The sequence below is a fragment of the Capsicum annuum genome, chromosome 11 (genome assembly GCF_002878395.1).
Source record: "Capsicum annuum cultivar UCD-10X-F1 chromosome 11, UCD10Xv1.1, whole genome shotgun sequence".
Lineage (NCBI taxonomy): Eukaryota > Viridiplantae > Streptophyta > Magnoliopsida > Solanales > Solanaceae > Capsicum > Capsicum annuum.
This window is the reverse complement of record NC_061121.1, coordinates 196,208,471-196,229,570: the sequence shown is the minus strand read 5'-3', so window position 1 is coordinate 196,229,570 and position 21,100 is coordinate 196,208,471. Positions and strand designations below refer to the sequence as shown.

The following is a 21,100-nucleotide window of genomic DNA, read 5'->3' as shown; positions in this document are numbered from 1 at the left end:
TAGCACGAGGCCCTGTGCTAAGCCCGAGCCCAAATTTAATTAATGTAATTTTAATCAAATAAGATAAATATAATTTATGTTATTTTTATTGCATAATTAATTTAGTGTAGTTGCATTTAATCATTTTTTTTTATAATTATCTTAATTATTATGTTCCTTAATCAAATAATTTGATTAGTTTTAAAGAAAAAAAATTATTCATGAGAAAGCAAATTTGGCAAGAAATTAACGAGATCAAAAGAATAAGTAATTCAATATTATACAGACTAACACGCTAAATTAAGATATTTGCAACTATATAAATGGAGAAATATTTTTTTTTGATATTATTAATTTTTCACACATTTTTTTTGTATGTCATAAACTTATGAAAGTTAAATGTGATAAATTAAGCTTGACCTTAAACGAAATTCAAGAAATTCCAAAACCTATAGAAAGAAATATAGAGGGGAGCATTTGATATTAAATCATTTAAAGTAAATAAGATCTAATATATGCTTCAATTGAAAAAGAAAATATATAGCCATAAATTTGCCTTAATTTTACCAAGATGCAAATGGACAAAGTAATTTACTTTACTTCCTTCCATCCATGTTTGGCATTTTTAGCTTTCACATGGCTATAATTTTTAAAAGAAAAAAATATCAGGAAGATGTTGACGTTTTTTTTCAATTTTATACTTATTTAGATATATAAATTTTATATAATCAAAAAATAATATTAAATTGATGCTATTATTTACTGAGGATAATTTAGTAAAAATATTTTGTTTTAGAGGTGTATCACGTGTTAAGGATTACTTTTTTCATTTTAAAATAGTTGGCATTTTTGTTTAAAAAAATTATCTCAAAATAGTTGACATGTTTAAAAGATCAAGAGATATTTAACCATTTTCTTTATAATTGTAACCCTTAGAAATAAAAGTTTTTCATATTAATTGAAGAAGATTTATGTAACCAATATTAAATAGATAATATGATTATATTAGTCAATTTATACTCCTTAATAATTTTTTGTTAAAAATTGTGCAAAATTTTTACTATATGCTAACTATTTTAGACGAATGAATAATTTATTTATTTTAAACATTAAAAAATAGCTCAACAATTTATTTATTTTAAAATAAAGGAAGTATATTTTAACATTTTCTTAAGAAAATGAAATGAGTGCACAAATTAAAAAAAGAAAGAGTAACCACGTGTACCTTGATAACTTGGTGGCATAAAAGAATATGCTTCTTTTTAGTCTGTGAGGACGACGAATCTTTGGGTTCTCGTCTATATATAGTGTAAATATAAGCTTAAATCATTGTCAGACACTTAAAGTTGTTCCGAAAATTTACTTAGACCCCTCAACTAAGGCCTGTACCTATAAGGTCCCTAAACCACCCTCGCATCTTCATCGTTTTCAACCCCACCCCACCCTCGCATCTTCGCTGTCTTCACAGCACCCCATCCCCATCCCGGTTCTTCCTCTTCACAACACCCCACCCCCATCCCGTCATTGTTGTCTTCAACCCCTCACCCCATTATTATTAATTATGTCTTCACAGAAACCTACCTTCACTCCGTCATTGCTAATATCGCCATTGTCGTTAACATTTTCAGGACAACAACAATTAAACAAATCATTAATTAAAGCTTTTCATCAATGAAAATGGCGATATTGAAATTCCTTACCATTAATTTTTCAATCATTAGTTATTCAACGGTAAATTTACCATTGAACAATAACGAAAATGGCGACATTGAAATTTTTCATTGAACAATTAAATAATTAAAGGTAAATTAAACAATTTTTCAATCATTAATTTTTCAATGGTAAATTTTTCAATGTCGACATTGAAATGAGACAAATCTTTCAAATTCCTTACCATTATTTTTATCTTTCAATGTTGCTGCGACTGTGTGTGTGAACTGTATGAAGACGCCGGTGAGGAGGGTGTATGAAGACGACGACTGCATGGGTGTGTGTGTGGGGGGGTTTCATTTTTTAATTATAAAATATTATTAAATAGATATTTAAATAAAAAAATAGACAAATCAGCAACTCCACCTTTTAATTAATTTTTTTGTCACGTGTTTTTTTATTTGGTTATTTTATGCCACATAACGCGAGTGTAACACACTCTCTATATACCTGTTGCTGACTGTGTAAAAAAGGCTTGATTGGATGAAAATTCGGGTGGGTTAGGAGCCTGATAGGTACAAGCCTTAGTTGAGGGGTTTAAGTGAATTTTCAAAACAACTTTAAGTGACTGCCGATGACTTAAGCCATATATATATAATTTATATATATACATGTATATACATATACATACATATATATACATATACATACATATATATATACATATATATATATACATATATAATTATATAATTTTATCACTTTCAATCCACTCCAATTAGAACTCGCTTGTGCGGCCATTTTGTGAAAGCCCAATCAAAATATAAAAATAAATAATAGTAAAATAATTAAATACTATTTTTATATATGAAAAAATAGTGAAAAGTAATTTTGTCTATCATGAACTCTTTTAGTGAAGGACAAAAAGTTCAAACAATATTTTTAATATCTTTCACATTTTTAATATATTAATGATAGAGATAGTGATTAAATAAAAATTTATGTATTTGAATTAATTATAATTTTTTGATAATTTATTTGTTAATATACTGTAATATATTTATTAAGTTAGTGTAACTATTTGCTGCAAAAATAAGTATTTAGTTTTTTTCTTGTATGTACTTTGTAGTTCACATCTAAAAATAATGTAATATACCACAAAGTACATAAAAGAGAAAAAGTAAATACTTATTTAATCAAAGTACGTATAAAGTACATACAAATAAATTATTGTATATATAAAATTACTTTTCTGAATACTTCTAGACTTTTCCAAACATTTAACCCCAAAAAAAGTAAATTCCAAACATTTCTAACCGCTCCAAACATTTAGCCCCCAAAAATTTCTGACCTTTCCAATCAGTTAACCCCCCCAAAAAATAAAAATCCAAACATTTCTAAACTTTCCAACAGATATTGCAGCTACTACAATTCATACACCATTCTTGAAATGTTGAAAGAATTGAGATTCAATAGATATATGTGGAATTCTTTCAGGTATTTTTAGCGTTAGAACAAATTTTTATTTGTAGATATATTTGTATGTAATTATAATTAGGTGGGAAAATAAAATTGATCAAGCATTACTTAACTTTCTAAATTTCTGGGTTGATATGAGGCATTACGACACTACTTTCTTCTCTAGCGCACCAAGGAGAATTATAGAAAGAGGAAAAATGGAGGAAGAAACCGTTTTTGGCTCTTAATTTTTTTAGTTTTTTGGCTCTAAAAGAATTTCAGGAAAACCGTCATATATATGATAAAACTAACGAAGGGGTTCCATTGCAAAGTGAAGCAGAATTTCTGAACCTGAACAAGGAGACCAGGTATGTATTTGTCCTCATACTTTATCTTTGATCGATTGATTTGTTAATTGGTGTTTGGCACATACTGGTGAAATACTAAAAAAAAGGAGTTAGCGATGTACAAATTCTGTTGTGAATCCTATTTAGCAACGGATTGTCTGAAAATCCTATTACGTACAAGTTACTTAGCAATGAATTAGCAAAAGATGTGTAGCTAATTCTTGTTTTTGGAAAGTAGAGTTATGTGGATCGGTTGTACTTTTGTTGGAGTTAACCAGAAAGTCTTTAGGATCAGGACGAGTGAAGTTTCAACGCTTCATGACAAAAAAAAATAGGGTCTTCTTCTTCAATTTCTAGATGAACTAGATTAGGCATGGCTCCTATCTCGACCCTCAAAGTTTCTAAATTTGGCAGCCCTGTAGTTTGAGTTTTGAGGAGGTGTTGCAACAACCCTCTCAGTCAATACCCTAATCACTTCCTTAAGCTCGGTCAAGGCCGTCTTTATATTCATCAGATCTGGTCGGGACCTGTGCACGTCTCATCAATACCCTGTAGTTTAAGAGTATTATTTATATTGGTCGGGACCTGTGCACGTCTCATCAATTGAGTAATGAGATAGGGGAAAGGTAATATGATGCTAAACTAGAGCACCCTATTTCGTATCTCTTTTGCAATGATCTATGGGATGTTTAACTCGACCCCAGAAACAAATGCAGCTACCAAGAAACCATTGGTCATGCCCGATGTATTATCATTGGTTGTGGGTGCGATCCAGTGCTTGACCACTGACCACCAGACTTTGGCAGTAAACTTTAGACCGTGCTTGTAGATTGTGGCCATGTTGATCATGGGGCATTTTCACCAACTTCAGTAATGCCCGCCGACACCTAGAGTGCATCATCTTATCACCCACACTCAACCTCCTAACCCTCTTTAAGTCATTCATCAAAAAGTTATACTCTACACTCTCCTCAGTCATCTCAAATGCAACTCCGAACAAGGAACTAGAGATACCCCTGATAGAGATATCTACTTTAGTGTCCTGGACCCATATAGTGTTAAGTATGGATTGCTTCTTCATGTCCTTATCCTTCCCTGAAGGATTCATATTCTTTAGCATGGATGCATTGTTGGAGTTAAACTTACCAACTCTAAAACATAGTTCCATAGGGGTCTTGTCATCCATCCCATTTCATATCGCTCAAATCCATGAACTAATGCTAGAATTTTCTGGACGAACTCTGGTAGGATTTATGGTTCTTCTTGAATGATCCTCTTCCTGTTCCCCTAGTTTGTCACTGAGATCCTATTAGCGTAATAGTCCCTAGAGTTTAGGACTATCCAGCATCTCGAATCCACGCCCCTTTAAGGTGGGGCAGTAGCAGTAACCTCAAATTATTCGAGGTTGGACTCCTCCTCCTCCTATAAGGAACTATCTTCTTTAGCATACTTATTGTTACCCCGTTCCCTTTTCAGACTAGGAAAGGTTTATTGGGATAGCAGTCTTGACGAAGGCTGGAATCTCGTGGCCTTGGCTTGTTCCCTATTTTTTTCCTTAGCCCTCATTGTCCAAGAGGAGTGTTGTTTCTATTCAGATCTAGTGAAAAAGTCCACCTCAGTCCTACTTGAGTTTTTGGCCTCACTCTTCGAGGCTGGAGGTATGTCCTTGAGTGCCCTCTTCTTAGAGATATACTTTTGTAGCTTTGTTTGTGCCTTTGGTGCCATTGTACCCTTATGGGAAAATGTTAGTATCATTTGTGAAAAAGTTGAACAGGGCTGCCAAGTTGATCAGTAATTTTATTACGTAAATAGGTTAGTGCTAAAATATAGATCGAGAGCTTAAGCTTCACCAGTTCAGCAATGGAGAATTTGTGAGATAGAGGAAGTAGAAGAATTTTCTAAATTGGAAATTATGTTAATCTAATCTGTTACAGTTGTACAAGCTAATGCATATATAGACTCGTACCAACTCAACTAATTATGAATATTAACTGATTACAAAAATAATAACTAATTAATTATAAGTGACTGTAATATGCTCATGCTTAGTTCAACAATCCCCCTCAAGTTGGAGGGTGTAGAATGTTAAACGACATGTTGTTGTCTCCTCAATCCTTTGGTCAGTAAATAGATTAGGAAACTTCTGTAGAATAAGCATAAGTTCTTCCATGTCCACTCCTTCTCAAGGTTAACTTGGTAAGGCTTTGTGAAAAAAAGTGGTGTTCTGGTAGTTTATGTGTCACAGACCACATAAAGAAACTAGAGAAACAATCTGAATCGTCCTCCTTAAATTAACTCTAGCTTGTAAGTTATATAGTTGTATAAAATTAATTTGCTACATACTTCTACACATTTTCATACAGTTAAACCCCCCCAAAAAAATTCCCAAACATTTCTTAACCTTTCCAGCAGTTGCAGCTACTACTGTTTGTACGAGTATCCATGAAATGTTTGTGATAATTGAGATTGAATAGATATTTGTGAAATTCTTTTCAGATATTTCTAGGGTTAGAATAGAATTTTGTACTTGTAAATATATAGTCTTACTTATGTTGGAATGTAGCTTCTTTGTTTTTTCTTATTTAAAATCTCATTCATATTACTTTGAGTAGAATTTAGCAAATCTATGGCACCGGGAGGGGGTGTCTTTAGGCAAACTACACTTACCAGGGAACTATTCAAGCAACTCAATGACCAAATGAATCTAATAGCGCTACTCCCGTTGTTAATACAAGTAATACATTCAACTCAACTATATATATTTTTTCGAAAAGAACCTTGACTTTCCAAATCATCTTCGAAGGCCAACCATCGACATGTGGACTTGCTCTCTGTAATTTCCTTTAAGCCGAGCCAACTGTAAACCTTTCTTGCTTGTCTGGTAACCAAAACAGATTATCCTCACTTGAGTTTAGATCTTTGTGCTGCTCCTGAATGTTGAATAATTTAGTTACTCTGCTGACCTCCCAATCATTCAGATTTCTCCTGAACCTAAGATCCCATCCCTAGTTGTATCTCATTTCTCTGATTGTGGACCTTTTTTGTAAACTCAAATTGAATAAGATATTACTGCTCTATTAATATGAGAAATGATGTGAGTTCCCTAGGATTTTCATTATGGGGTTTAAAATATGAATAAGTTAACAAGAAGCCAAGGGTATTTAAAATCTAGTATATATACGTATAAAATAATTTCAACTTCGTATGTACAGTGTAATTTTCCGCCCGTTGCATCCTCTTGGTATTCTCAAAGCATCTAGAGTACCTTCAAAACTGCCCACCAAATAGCAGCTGGGAAAATTTTCCATCTGTCCTTGTTAGTGTTACTGTTTCTGCCTGCATTCCAATAAGACAGAAGTTCAAGGGTGCTTCTTGGTATTATCGAGCTAATACCCCTGAAACTGATGAGCAAGTCCCACAGCTGTCTAGTGAGAATGCAATGAAGGAATAAGTGGTTGGCTGGCTATGCCTCTTGCCAACATAGACAACACCTTAATACTGTAGGAATTTCTTTTTCCCTTAGGTTGTCATGTGTTAGGTTAACTCCTGTTGCCACAAAACCAGGTGGAGCAGGCCACTTTTTATATGGTATTTTTAACTCTGCAGATGTGTTTCCATGTCCATAAGATAGTTTATTGTCCATTCTGGTTTATGTCTTCATAATTTGATTTGGTTATGAATAAAACCCACTGCTATGTTTCTGCTAGCTGTGTGAGCTTTCCCCTTCTTGCAGTCCTTAGCATAGTTCTAGAGTATTGAAGAATTCTGTGATTCTAGGTGATTCCCGGTTATGTAAAGCTCTTCTAAAGGTGATGTTTTAGCCCTGTATAGTCCATAGCTTTTGCATTGTTGCTTCATGTTATAGGCACAAGTCAAAATCATATCAGGGAAGTTCTGTTTAAAGTTGCCAGTAGCTTTCGTCCCAAAACTTGATCTTCCTACCATCTTTTAGAGAGAAACTCAACTTGTTAAAGCGACATGGCCATAAGGTCCTTAGGGATCTTCAGACGTTGGATCCATGAGGATTGTTAGTTTGTGTAGTCATCCAAGACCCCTCCATACCGTATTTATCTTTTTCACCTTGGCCCAGAGAGATTGGTCCTCTCTAGTGAAACCTCCATAACTACTTCAACGAAAGACATCTATTCTGCTTCCTCAAATTTAAGTGCTATTCTTTTATTTTCATATTTTAAAAATCTATTTGAGAACAAATAACAACTTCCTGCAACTTAGAAATTGCTGCGGAAGCAATCTTTTTGATAGTTTCTGAGTTTTGGTAAAATCAACCGTAATTGGAACACGAGAGTTGACTAGTGTAACCACATTCTTCTGTCTGTGAAGCATATAGTATGAATGTTTTGTGATTTTTCTGAAGTTGAAATAGAACTTGTAGCGAACAATGACAATGGGATACTATAGATGAACAGTCAATACCATATTTAGAATATTTATAAACATGTTTTTTGAGGTTAAACTGAGAAAGACTCGAAAAACCCCAAAGAGGAAAAAAACGGATGACCAATCTTCTTCTCCATCTCTCTCCTCCAAATCCTCGAAAAAGGATAATGTCACCGCCGCTCCTTCTAATGAGCCATTTCTCGATTTCTCTCGTCCCACGCCGGAGGAATACCAAACCGTACGGGATGATCTTTTGGCCCTTCAAGATTTCCCTAAAGAATTCATCAAGTACCACAAATAGATATCACTCGATCATATTGGAGATGAATATGATGATATTAGTGGTAATGAGTGTTGTAATGAGAGTGTACTGGATGGTTTGATAAGCACAATTTTGTCCCAGAACACCACTGAAGCTAACTCTCACAAGGCTTTTGCTTCCCTCAAATCTTCTTTTTCCAACTTGGGAATGTGTTCTAGCCGCTGATGCAAAACTTGTTGAAGATACCATACGATGTGGAGGTTTAGTACCCACCAAGACTTCTTGTATCAAGGGAATATTAAGTTCATTGTTTCAGAAAAAAGGAAATCTGTGCTTGGAGTACTTGAGAGAACTATCTATAGAAGAAATGGATAGGGAGCTCTCTTGTTTCAGAGGAATTGGTCCCAAAATGGTGGCATGTGTCTTGATGTTCCAACTTCAGAGAGATAATTTTCCGTTGGATACACACATTTTTCAGATTGTAAACTCTTTATTGGGTACCTGCTACAGCTGATGTAAACAAGACATATATTCATCTAAATTGGCGAATTCCAGATGACCTAAAGTTTGACCTTAATTGTCTCATATATACCCATGGTAAAGTCTGTATTGAATGCTCTGGAAAAGGTTCTAGCAAACCCAAAAAGAAACAATGTGACAAACTTTGCCCATTACTGAGCCAGAGTTATAGTGCAATATGAAACCAAATTCTGCACTCTGCATCTATTCATGTACATTAGTTCTTTGCTATCTTTTTTGTCCTCTTTCGTGATAAAAAAACAAAAAATTTTGATCCGAGAGGACCAGATGCTTTGTTGAAATAGAACTTTCAAAGTTGATAGGGTATATGAATTGTCATTGTCGCAATACGAAAAGGGTTGTACTCCATACAATTGTTTTTTGATAACCTGTGTTCCATATAGTTGTAGTCAAACTAACTTAGAACATGGAGCGGAGAAATTTGTTTTGAAGATGTAGCTCTGTTTGAAATTCTCTACTGTGATTTCTAACTTCTAAGTGTAAACTCGGCTTGTTATTTTAAGAATTTGGGGGAAAAGAGACCCATGTCGTATCTTATACTTCAGCACTATGTTATAATGTTGGTAACATTAGTTTCTGAGATGGACTCAGTTGAGCTTTCCATGATTATGTGTCCATGTATTGCTTCTTCGTAGTTGTCGTTAAAGATATTAGTTGTCTACAGGATATAATGGGGTAACATAAATTTATTTTCTTCTATGTTATATTTTCAGTGTGTTCTAAGCCGAGGGTTTATCGGAAACAACCTCTCTACTTCATCTGAGGTAGTGGTATGGTTTGCGTACACTCTACCCTCCCCAGACCCCACTATGTGGGAATTCACCGGGTATGTTGTTGTTGTTGCAGATTGAATAAATCAGGGAACTTGATTATCCTATGTATTATTACTATATGTGTAAATATATCTACATATTTACTCTGTTATTTTTAGATTTATGTGGTATTTTAAATTGATATTTTTTCATCGGATGATTCCGCTAGACTCAGGAAAGGTCGTGGCAAGACCAGAGGGAAAGGTCTTGAAAAAATGAAGAAGGCTATGGGAAGCAAGATGAAAATAGAGATTTCTCTTGGTAAAGGAAGGCCAACTAAGCCAATTCAATCTGCCAAACTATTCAATGAATTAGGGATAATTGCTCGGAATTTTCTTCCACTTCCAAACAAGTGGAAGGAACTTACAAGAGAGGACAAAGATGCAACACTAATTAGATGCCACGTAAGGATTCTGTACTCTTTTAAAATTTATTACATTACAAACAAAAATCTATGCTTTTAAGAACATTGGAGTTTTAAGGTACTAAGCATGTTAGCAGATGTTATGATTTTAATTTTAATTTTAAAACCATCTTATTCTTCAAATAGTGAAAAGTAAGATTCCTTAACCTCCTTTCTTTCTTTACTTGAACATTGTTAGTTGGTATATGATGATGGTGTCCTTAATATGTTGATCCTTCTGTTAGGCTTCTAATTATTGCGTATAAGTTGGTTTTGGTTGAATCTTCTTAGTTATGAGTTCCTTAACATTCATCATGATTGTTAGTTGGTATATGATGGTCCTAAGTTTGTTCTTATTTTAGACATCTAATTATCATGGAAAAGTCGGTTCTAGTTGAAATTCTTTGTTACGGGTTCCTTAACTTTCATCATTATTGTGTTTTTGGAGTTTAATCTCATGAATATGGTGGTGGTTTATCAAAATTGGGCACAGACTCAACTAATTAATATATTGGATGTTGAAAAGCTATTAATATAATTGTTTCTTTTCCTTGCTTGTGATTTAAAGTAGAACCATGATCCTATCGACTATTAGGTGCATTAGTCACGAGTGTGTGTGTGGATTATGCGTGGTAGTAAAAGATGGTTTCTTTCACTGAGTTGATATTAAGAGGAAATATGTGATGAGACATAATTGTCCTGCGGTTATTAACCATGCTGCCGTTATACACAATTTTTATTGTTGTTCGACACAATCATAATTTTATAAGTGAAGAATCATCTGCATGCTAAGTTATTTACAAAGATTTCAATACTTTGTAAGGTTGATGCGTAGGATAAACAACTGTTATATCATAATTATATTGCAGAAATTTGAAGGACACACTCCAGAATGTCCAAACGGCATAAGAAACTTATGCCTTCACCATTTCCCTTACTTACATCCACTCCAATAATCTAAGGACCGCCAAAGATAGGGTACAGAGTACATGCATAAAATATCGAAATAAGTGTAACTTATGTAGCTATCATCTATTAAAATATTAAGTTGATCCCTACAAGCAGAAGAGATAAAAATGAGAGTTTGCCTGTAGTTTAGTCTCCTATAAGCATAGTACATCAAAATCTTCTCTATCAGCAAGCTGTTGTATGCAAAGTTTCTTTAACTTCAAAAGATCCCTCAAGCCATTGACATTCCAAGACAATAACTTAACATGTTCTGTATCCTTAGAAAGTGGAGTTGGTCTTATTGTTTTAGGATTATATACAATCCACCCATCTCTGGGCTTCTTGTGATAAAAAATAGCCCAAGGTTCATCTTGATTCACAGAGAGATCAACGCCTTCAGAACCTCCAATGTGTGCTGATGAAACTTTTTTCTTGCCTATAAAATTATTCATCATTTAATTTGCTGTCACAGCAAAGCCGAGATGTACAGTAAGCTAAGTTCAAAATAACCAGACCAAATGAAAAACACCAGATTACCTTTGATGTCATTAGATTCAATGGAAAGCTCCTGCGTAACTTCAGCTTGTTTAGAAATAATGTCAACACTAGTATCCTTGGTGTGGTCTTTTTTCACTCATTTTTTCATCTGCCTAGTACTAGGAACCTCTGATGCAATGTCGCTTTGGTCGTGATTCTTACTTGATACTTTTCTAGACTTCTTCTTTGAAGTGCTACCTGCTACTTCTAGACTCTCGTCAGATGATACTTGATCCTCTAGTTCCACAAATCCATTGCTTACAGAAAGTTACAAAGTTAAGGGACAGAGAAAGGGTATGCATATTTTTTTTTTTTGTTTTTGGGATTATTGGTTGATTATAGAATACCCTTTCATTTTTAGTTTTATCTTGTGTTTTTAGTTTTATCTTGTGGCTGTAGTAGTATCTTGTGGCTAGCTGTGTTAGTTTATTTTGCATATTGTACTAGTTTATATACATTTATGTTTTGTGTTTGTTATACTGCTATTGGTCCTAAGCCGGGGGTCTATCGAAAATAACCTCTATACTTCACCTGAGATAGTGGTATGGTTTGCGTATACTTTACCCTCCCCAGAACCCACTTCTGGGAATACACTTGGTATGTTGTTCTTCTTGTTGTGCATTTCTTCAATACTTATTTGTTTTTGAGGAGAGGTTTGACATTAATTTGGACGAGCATCATGTGAAAGATAGCTGGGAGGATATTCTGAAAATTAGAAGCCGACAATAGCGCTACAAGTTAAAACAAAAATTTGAAAGTGTACGCTTCGTGGAAGAGGCTTGTAAAATGGAAGTCGAACAATTGACCTTCGAAAATTGGAATAAGCTTTGTGACATGTCGAACGATCCAGAGCACAAGGTAATTTATATTCATGTTATTCTCGTTGTTATTTAAGTTGTGATGTTTATATTTTCTTTGTAGAAACGATGCAAAATAAACAAGGACAATCAAACCAAGCTTAAATATAATCATTTCATGGGATCAAAAGTGTTTGTAGTAGCTCGTGCTGAAATTGGAAGTTATAGCATTTTTATTCTTTTTACTAGTGACACTTGGGTACTATTTGATATTGTGTAGCATGTAAGTTGTAGCCCATTTCAGTCAAATATCTCTAAACACTATGTCATATTGTTTTCTTGTTATATAGGGCGAAAAGGAATCTGAAGGTGTAGAGCCTGACAGAATTGAGTTCTACAAACATACTCATTACATGAGTGAAAAAGGATGGTCATCTGAAGAAGCTGCGACTAACTATGTAAAAAATTAATATTTTAGTAACATACCATTGCATTTATTTGATTAATCTTCTTCTTGTTGTTTACTTTGAATGTGTTATTATTTTATGCAGAACAACATGAACGATTTGAAAGCTCTATATACTTCTGGAGAGTCTTCCATGACTATTGATGAAATTGTGGATGCTGTACTTGGTACAAAGTCGGGGTACATAAAAGGTCTTGGTTATGGTCCTAAACCTAATACTATAAGGGAAACACAAAGGAGAACAACAGAGTTAGAAGACTCCCTCAAAAAGGCAAAACTGGAAGCTGCTAGTGCCCAAAATGAGTTACAGAAATGATTAAATGCAGTTGAAACTGTGGTAGAAAGCCAGCAATCATAGATACAAGACCAACAATCGCAAATCAAAGCATTAAATTCTAAATTGAATATTGTAGCGGCACGCCAAGAGGAAATGCTTAAGAAAATGCAACTTCTTGTTAGCCCATCGCCGTCGGGGTTAGAGGTAGCATAAATTTATATGATAAGTTCTATTTAATTTCTCTTTATTAAATATATAAATTATGTGCCTTTGCTTGATATGATGGAAGGCTGAAATAATTGTGAACTTTCCTTTGGATTCCAGCCTGCAATAAGTTCTATCTAATTCCTCGTCATTTTTGGGTGGGTTAACTTTGAAAAGGATGTAGTTTACCATATCTTATGGAACAATATTCCTTAGGTACTCTACTCATTCTACTCTCTTGGTTCGGCTACTTCAGTACCCAAGATCATTGTTTGATCATATTCTATGGGATAGTGTTAGGAGAAGTCCTTGGCCAAAGACGAGAGAAGATTATACATCCCATCTATTATGCTAGTAAAACACTTAACCCTGCTAAAAAAATTATACTATGACTGAAAAAGAGTTACTTGCTATAGTGTTTACATTTCAATCTTATTTGCTTGGTATGAAAGTGATTGTGCATAGTGACTATGATGCTCTTAGGTTCCTTATGGTGAAGAAGGCTTCATACTGACTATGCTGCTCTTAGGTGCCTTATGGCAAGAAGGATGTGAAGCCAAGGTTGATTCGCCAGATACTTCTATTGCAGGAATTTAACTTTGAGGTCAAGGATCAAAAAAGGACTGAAAATCAATTGGCTGACTACTTATCATGGATTGAGGAGGAAGCAATGCTGAAACTAAAGGATGAGCTTAATATAGATGATACTTTTCCAGATGAACGGGTATTGGCCGTATCAAAAGACTTGATTCCATCGTTTGTAGATGATGACAATTATTTGGTAAATGATGTAGTGCCTGAGGATCTATCATTTTAGAATCATAAGAATTTTATGCATGATATAAGAAAGTTCATCCAGGATGATTCAAACTTGTTCAAGATTTGTACGGACCAATTAATTCGAAGATGTGTTCCTGATAGAGAACATAAGTATTCTTCAGGCATGTCATTCTTCACTAGTTGGGGATCACTAAAGTAGTGCATGGACTATGCATAAGATCTTGAAATTTTAGTACTATTGGTCCACCGTTCTTATAGATGCACATGACTATGCAAGGGTTTGTGACCAAACCAATGACAAGGTAACATCTCGCAAAGGTATGAGCGTCTAATGACCACAATATTAGAGCTTAAGCTATTTGATGTTTAGGGCATTGATTTCATAGGCCTTTTTATGAGCTCGTATGACATAAATTATATTCTAATTGTGGTTGATTATAATTCAAATTGGAAGGTAAGTAGTTTCACTTTCAAACAATAAAGAAAAGAGCGTGGCCACATTTTGTAGGAAGAACATATTTTTCAGATTTTGTACACCAAGGGAAATCATTAGTGACGGAGGCTCAAATTTTTACAATCATCTATTTTGAGTCCTACTTGAGAAATTCCCTGATTTAATTCATAACAGTGAAATTGATGCTAAAATCATGCTATTACTACAAACTTTAAACTATTTTCATGCCTAGCTTAAACTATGAACATCAAGTGTTTGATGAAATTCCTACAAGAATGAATTTTGAATAAATGCTTTCACATTATGTTCTTAAAGTTTTAGTACTATTTTACTATTATTGCTATTGAGTCCTGGGGGTTATGAATACCCAAAAATATAGCTGTTAATTTAGTTTTAGTATCTTGAGAATAGTTTCAGACATCTTATGAGCATTACCAGTTCAGTCAGTTATCATAATCAGTTAAACTTAGAACAGTTGAATATTTTGAGTCAGTTTAGTTGGGAGTAGGATTTAATATCGAGCGAACCCAGGGATAGGTGTTCACCTGCTAGTTGAGGGTGTGACCTTTAGTAGCAGTCCTTGCATTCCAGAACTACGTAGCCAACGTAGGTTGAGACGTTAACCTGCCAGTTGAGGGTTGACACATATCTCATTAGGGCCCTGCCAGTTGAGGGTGACCATTAGTCCTTCGGGACAACACTAGTGGATCCACACAACCAGTGTTTGTACTTGTGGCACGGTACTGACACTCTTCCAACTAGGGTCACAGGGTGGACCCAAAATTTCTCATTGGGGCATGTTGGTTAAATAATAGCTCCCACAATCTCAGTCCAGTCATCAACTTAGTAATTCAATTTCAGTTTTGGTTGACCATAACATACAAATATCAGTTATTCATGTATCAATACTCAGTATTTCAGTTATAGATCATATTCAGAACATGTTATAGTATTTCAGTTATAGATCATATTCAGAACATGTTATATGATTGGTCATGCATTCTCAGTATTTACAAATTTTATGCATTCTATTCAGTACTTCATGCTATTCATTAAGCCAGTTATTACTCCTGTGCATGAAACCATGCATACCAGCCTACCTCATTTAGCATACAAGTACATTCAATGTACTGATCACATACTCGTTTCTTGCGCTATGATGTATCATATCATAGGTTCGGATGCTCAGTTCTCGAATTGCACATAGACTCTCCAGATTATCAGATGTAGAAGTGGTGAGTCCTCATATTTCGCGGACATAGTTAATTTATCTTAGCTATTTCATTAGTTTCAGTATTTTTTCCATTCAGTTAGAGTTAGTTGGGTTTTTTTTACCATTAGTTCCTTAGTCAGTTAGTAGAGGCTTTTCAGACTAGTACAGACAGTAGTCAGTCTTCAGTTTTTAGTTGTCATTATTAGAAATTATATCAGTATTCTCATATTTGTTTTACAGACTTTATCAGAACTATGATTTAAAACCTTATGGTATTCCTCAATTAAATTCTGTACATGATGTATTGTTATCAGTTTTATTTAGTGCTCACAGCAGGTACCAACTAATGGGTTAGCTTGTGGTCCTTCCGGACTGTAAGCACTATGTGGCGCCCAAGGTGTACTCTTGGGGCGTTACAAATATGGTATCAGAGCTTAAGTTTTTAAATTATCCTAGGAAGTCTGAAGGCCGCATCAAGTGGAGTCTTGTGCATGGGTGTGAAGCGCGCCACATTTATGGAAAAGAGGCTACGAGGTGTTTTAAAAAAATTTCTCTTCTTTTAGTGTTCATGTCGTGTGAAAGAACATGAGCTTGTGTTAAACTCTCTGTCTAATCTACTCTTCCTTTCGTTTATAGGACATACCTTCCAGAAAGACAAATGGAAGAATAAATATGAACCAGCCAGCACCTGTGCCCGTTCAGGAAAATCCCCTGAACGAGCATGTTTCTCATGCAAAGTTCAAATATGTATTCACTACTCTAGCTTACTCTGTAGCGACTCAGAATATTCAGCCAACCGCTGTTTCGACCAACCAGTGGCCAATACTACCGCAACAAGGATTTGGGACTTTACATGAATGAATCCTCCTCTGTTCTCAGGATACAAATCTGAAGAAGATCCATAGGAATTCCTAGACATGGTATAGAAGGTGACAAATATTATGGAGGTGACTTCTGGTGAGAGTTCTGAATTGGCTGCTTACCAGCTGCAGGATATAGCCCATACCTGGTTTAAGTAGTGGAAAAGTGATAGAGGCACAGATGCAGGGCCTGTAGAGTGGGAGGAGTTTGCCACAACCTTCTTAAATATATTCTTCCAGTTCGAGTTGAGAGAAGACAAAGTGTTAGAGTTTATGAACTTGAGGTAGGGCAACATGAGTGTAAAGGAGTATTCTCTTAAGTTTACTCAGTTAGCTAGGTATGCTCCTTATGTGGTGGCTGATAATATTTCTAGGATGAGCAAGTTCGTGTCTGGGGTATCTGATAGTGTGGTCAAAGAGTGTAGGACTACGATGTTAATTAAGGAGATGGACATATCTAGGTTTATGTTCCACGCTCAACAGATTGGGAAGTAGAAGAATAAGGGGAAGAAGAGAGAGAACAAAAAGGATAACATAGGTAGCTTTAAATTTACTTAGCCAAATTCAGAAGGTGGTAATCGTCCTCAGTTCTGTCAGAAATCTTAAGCCTAAGTTCCATCTTCAACTAGTGCCCCAGTACCCAAATTCAGAAATGATAATTGGGATAGAGCACCAGGATCTAAGTCCTAAGGCAGTGAGTAGTCGTACAAGTCCTCTTTGCCAGAAATATGGTAGAAACCATCAGGGTGTTTGTAGAGCCAGTAGTAACGTATGTTTTGGGTATGGCAAGCCAGGTCACAAAGTCAGGGATTTCCTAAAGAGTGGTCAGCAGGGTCAGTCCAGTTATCCCTCAGTTCCAGCCAGCTGCCTGGCTCAGCAGAGTGCCACTTCCAATGCCACCAGTAGTCATTGCCCAAATAGGTTATATGCATTTCAGTCCCAATAGGATTAGGAAAGTTCTCCTAATATGGTTACTGGTACATTGCAGTTCTTTCATTTATATGTTTATGCTTTACTAGACCTTGGAGCATTTCTTTCTTTTATAACCCCTTATATAGCTGTTGATTTTTGTGTCAGTCATGAGATTTTAGCAGAACCTTTTTTAGTTTCCACTCCAGTAGGTGTCTCTATTATAGCCGATGGGTATACAGGAACTGCCCCATTACAGTATCTAAGAAAGTTACTTCAGTAGACCTTGTAGAGTTGGAGATAACGGATTTTGACATCATTCTTGGTATGGATTGGATCCATTCATGTTATGCTTCAGTGGATTGAAGAAATATAATAGTTCATTTTCAATTTCCAAATGAACCAATCCTTGAATGGAGGGGTAGTACTACAATGCTTAGGGGTCAGGTTGTTTCATACCTTAAAGCGAGGAAAATGATATCCAAAGAGTGTATTTATCATATTGTCCGATTCAAAGAGTCTAATTTTAAGACCTCCAAATCTTGAGTCAGTTTTGGTAGTGAGGGAATTTCCAGATGTGTTCCCTGAAGATCTTCCCAGAGTTTCTCCTGAAAGGGAAATTGACTTCGGAATAGACCTTCTTCCAGATACCCAGCTTATCTCTATTCCACCATATAGAATGGCTCCAACCGAACTCAAAGAGTTGAATGAACAATTGAAAGATTTCCTAGATAAGGGATTCATTAGGCCCAGCATTCCCCCATGGGGCGTAATAGTTCTATTCATGCGTAAGAAAGATGGTTCTCTTAGAATGTTTATTGACTATCGTTAGTTGAACAAAGTCACAATCAAGAACAAATATCCATTCCCAAAATCGATGACTTGTTCGACCAACTTCAGGGTGCTAGTTATTTTTCTAAGATAGACCTCAGATTCGACTATCATCATCTCACATTCCAAAAACAACTTTTAGAACTCGGTATGGTCACTTCGAGTTTCTAGTCATGTCATTTGGTCTTACATATACCCCAGCAGCCTTCATGGACTTTATAAACGGAGTGTTCAAGCAGTACTTGGACATGTTCGTCATAGTCTTCATTGATGACATTCTTGTCTATTCTCGTAACAAAAATGATCATGCAGCCCACCTCAGAACAGTATTCTAGACTCTTAAAGCCCATCAATTGTTCTCTAAGTTCAGTAAGTGCAAATTTTTGCTAAGATCAATAACTTTCCTTGGCTATGTTGTTTCCAGTGATTGAATTAGAGTTGATCCTCGAAAGACCTAAGAAATGAGAAACTGGCCTAGACCTTTCTCTCCATCAAATATCACGAGTTTCTTGGGTTTAGCTGGCTATTACTGGCGGTTTGTTGAATGGTTTTTGACTATTGCATCTCCTATGACTAGATTGACTCAGAAGAAAGTTAAGTTTCAGTGGTCAGAGTCTTGTGAGAAGAGTTTTCATGAGCTGAAGACTCGATTCACCACACCTCCCGTTTTTACGTTACCAGATGGTTCAGATGTGTTTGTTGTGTACTGTGATGCTTTCAAAGTTGGTTTGGTATTTTTTTATGCAGAAGGGTAAGTTTATGACCTATGTCTCTATACAGCTTAAGCCCCATGAAAAGAATTACCCTACTCATGATCTTGAGTTAGCAGCTATTGTGTTCACCTTAAAGATTTGGAGGCACTATTTGTATGGGGTATATGTTGGTATGTTGATGAATCACAAAAGCTTGCAGTATGTGTTTTCGTAGAAGGATTTGAATTTGCGTCAGAGGAGATGGTTAGAATTGTTGAAAGATTATGACATAAGTGATTGTACCACCTGGGCAAGGCCAATGTAGTGGAAGATGCCCTAAGTAGATTGTCTATGGGTAGTGTTGCTCATGTAGAAGATGACAAGAATAAGTTAGTTCAGGAAGTTTATCAGCTTTCCAGGTTAGGTGTTCATTTGGTTGATTTAACTGTGGGTAGCGTTTCGATTTAGAATAGTTTGGAATCTTCTTTGGTTGCCGAAGTGAAAGAAAAGCAGGATAGGTATCCGAGTCTGGTGAAGTTGAAAGAGTCAGTCTAAGATCTGAAAGTAGAGGTTTTCTCCCAAGGGGGAGATGGTGTGTTGCATTGCCAGGTAGGTTGTGTGTGCCGTGTGTTGATGAGTTGAGACAATAAATTCTTGAAGAAATGCATAGTGTGCGTTACTCGATTCATCCAGGGGCCACGAAGATGTACCGTGATCTACAGGAAATCTATTGGTGGAGTGGGATGAAGAGAGATATTGTAGAGTTTGTAGCTAAGTGCTCCACTTGTCGACATGTTAAGGTCGATCATGATAAGCCTAGTGCGTCTTTGCTGGAGTTCAGTATTCCCACTTGGAAATGGGAAGTAGTGAACATAGATTTTGTAATAGGTTTGCCTCGTACTCGTCAACAACATAATTCAATTTGGGTCATTATGGACAGGATGACGAAATTAACCCATTTCTTACCAGTCCATACTTCTTATTCAGCTGAGGACTATGCCAAGATCTATATTAGAGAGTTGGTTAGGTTGCATAGTATTTTGTTGTTCGTCATTTCAGATAAAGGTATTCAATTTATCTCTCACTTTTGGAAAGTTTTTCGAAAGGGTCTTGGTACCCAATTTCACCTCAGTACAGCCTTTCACCCTCAGACAAATGGTCAGGTAGACAGGACCATTCAGACCCTTGAGGATATGTTGAGAGCATGTGCAGTTGACTATAAGGGCAGTTAGGATGACCATTTGCCTTTGATTGAATTTGCGTATAATAACAGCTATCATTTCGGTATTTAGATGGATCCGCTTAAGTCTCTATATGAAAGGAGATTTAGATCTCTGATTGGTTGGTTTGAGGTAGGAGAAACTGCTTTGATAGGGCCTGATTTAGTGTTGATGCTTTGGAGAAATTTCAGCTAATCCGGGAAAAGCTTAAGGCAGCCCAAAGTTGATAGAAATCTTATGCAGATGTGAGGAGAAAGGATCTTAAGTTTGATATTAGAGATTTTGTACATCTAAAAATCTCTCCCATGAAGGGGGGTAAAGAGGTTTTGTAATAAGGGGAAGCTTAGTCCCCGATATATTATCCTTTTCAGAGTTTTGAGCCATTTCGGAAATGTGGTTTATGAGCTTGGGTTGCCTGTACACTTAGCATCAGTGGACCCAGTATTCCATATCTTTTTATTGAAGAAATGTATTGGTGACCCAGCTGTAGTTGTTCCTTTAGAAAGCGTTGATGTTCAAAACAGCCTTTCTTATGAAGAAATTTCAGTCGAGATCCTTGATCGACAAATTCGTAGACTAAGGAACAAAGAAGTTTCCCTAGTCAAGGTTCTTTTACGAAATCAGTCTGTTAAGGGAGCCACTTAGGAAGGTGAAGCAGATATGTGGACTAAGTACCCTCATCTTTTCTCTGGAAACTCAGATTCAGCTTCAGGTAACAATCTTCTTAGAATTTCTCTTCTCCATGCTCAGTTTCAGCATTATATTATTCGCATGTCTTTCATGCATTCACAGAATCAGTCCAGTCATGTGTCATGTTTCAGATTCTGTCATGTAACCACATTTTCATCACGTATATCCAACATGTAATCTCAATTCCTTAGTGCTTTCAGCTTACCCTGAAAATCCAAACCAATGTTAGAGCCATGTTTTAAGCTCATGCGAACTACATTATAATTATTTTGTTGTTTTTGGAGTGAGTTTGATGTATCTTAAAGCCTTAAATAACTCCCAGCTATTAGACAAACCAAAATATTCCTTGTCGATTGAGTTTTCAGGAAGAATG

At 35.7% G+C, this 21,100-nt stretch overlaps 1 pseudogene; it reads left to right on the top strand.

The window, feature by feature from the left end:
* Positions 1-2,814: 2,814 nt before the first annotated feature.
* On the top strand, positions 2,815-14,091 carry LOC107846310 (annotated as a pseudogene).
* Positions 14,092-21,100: the final 7,009 nt, after the last annotated feature.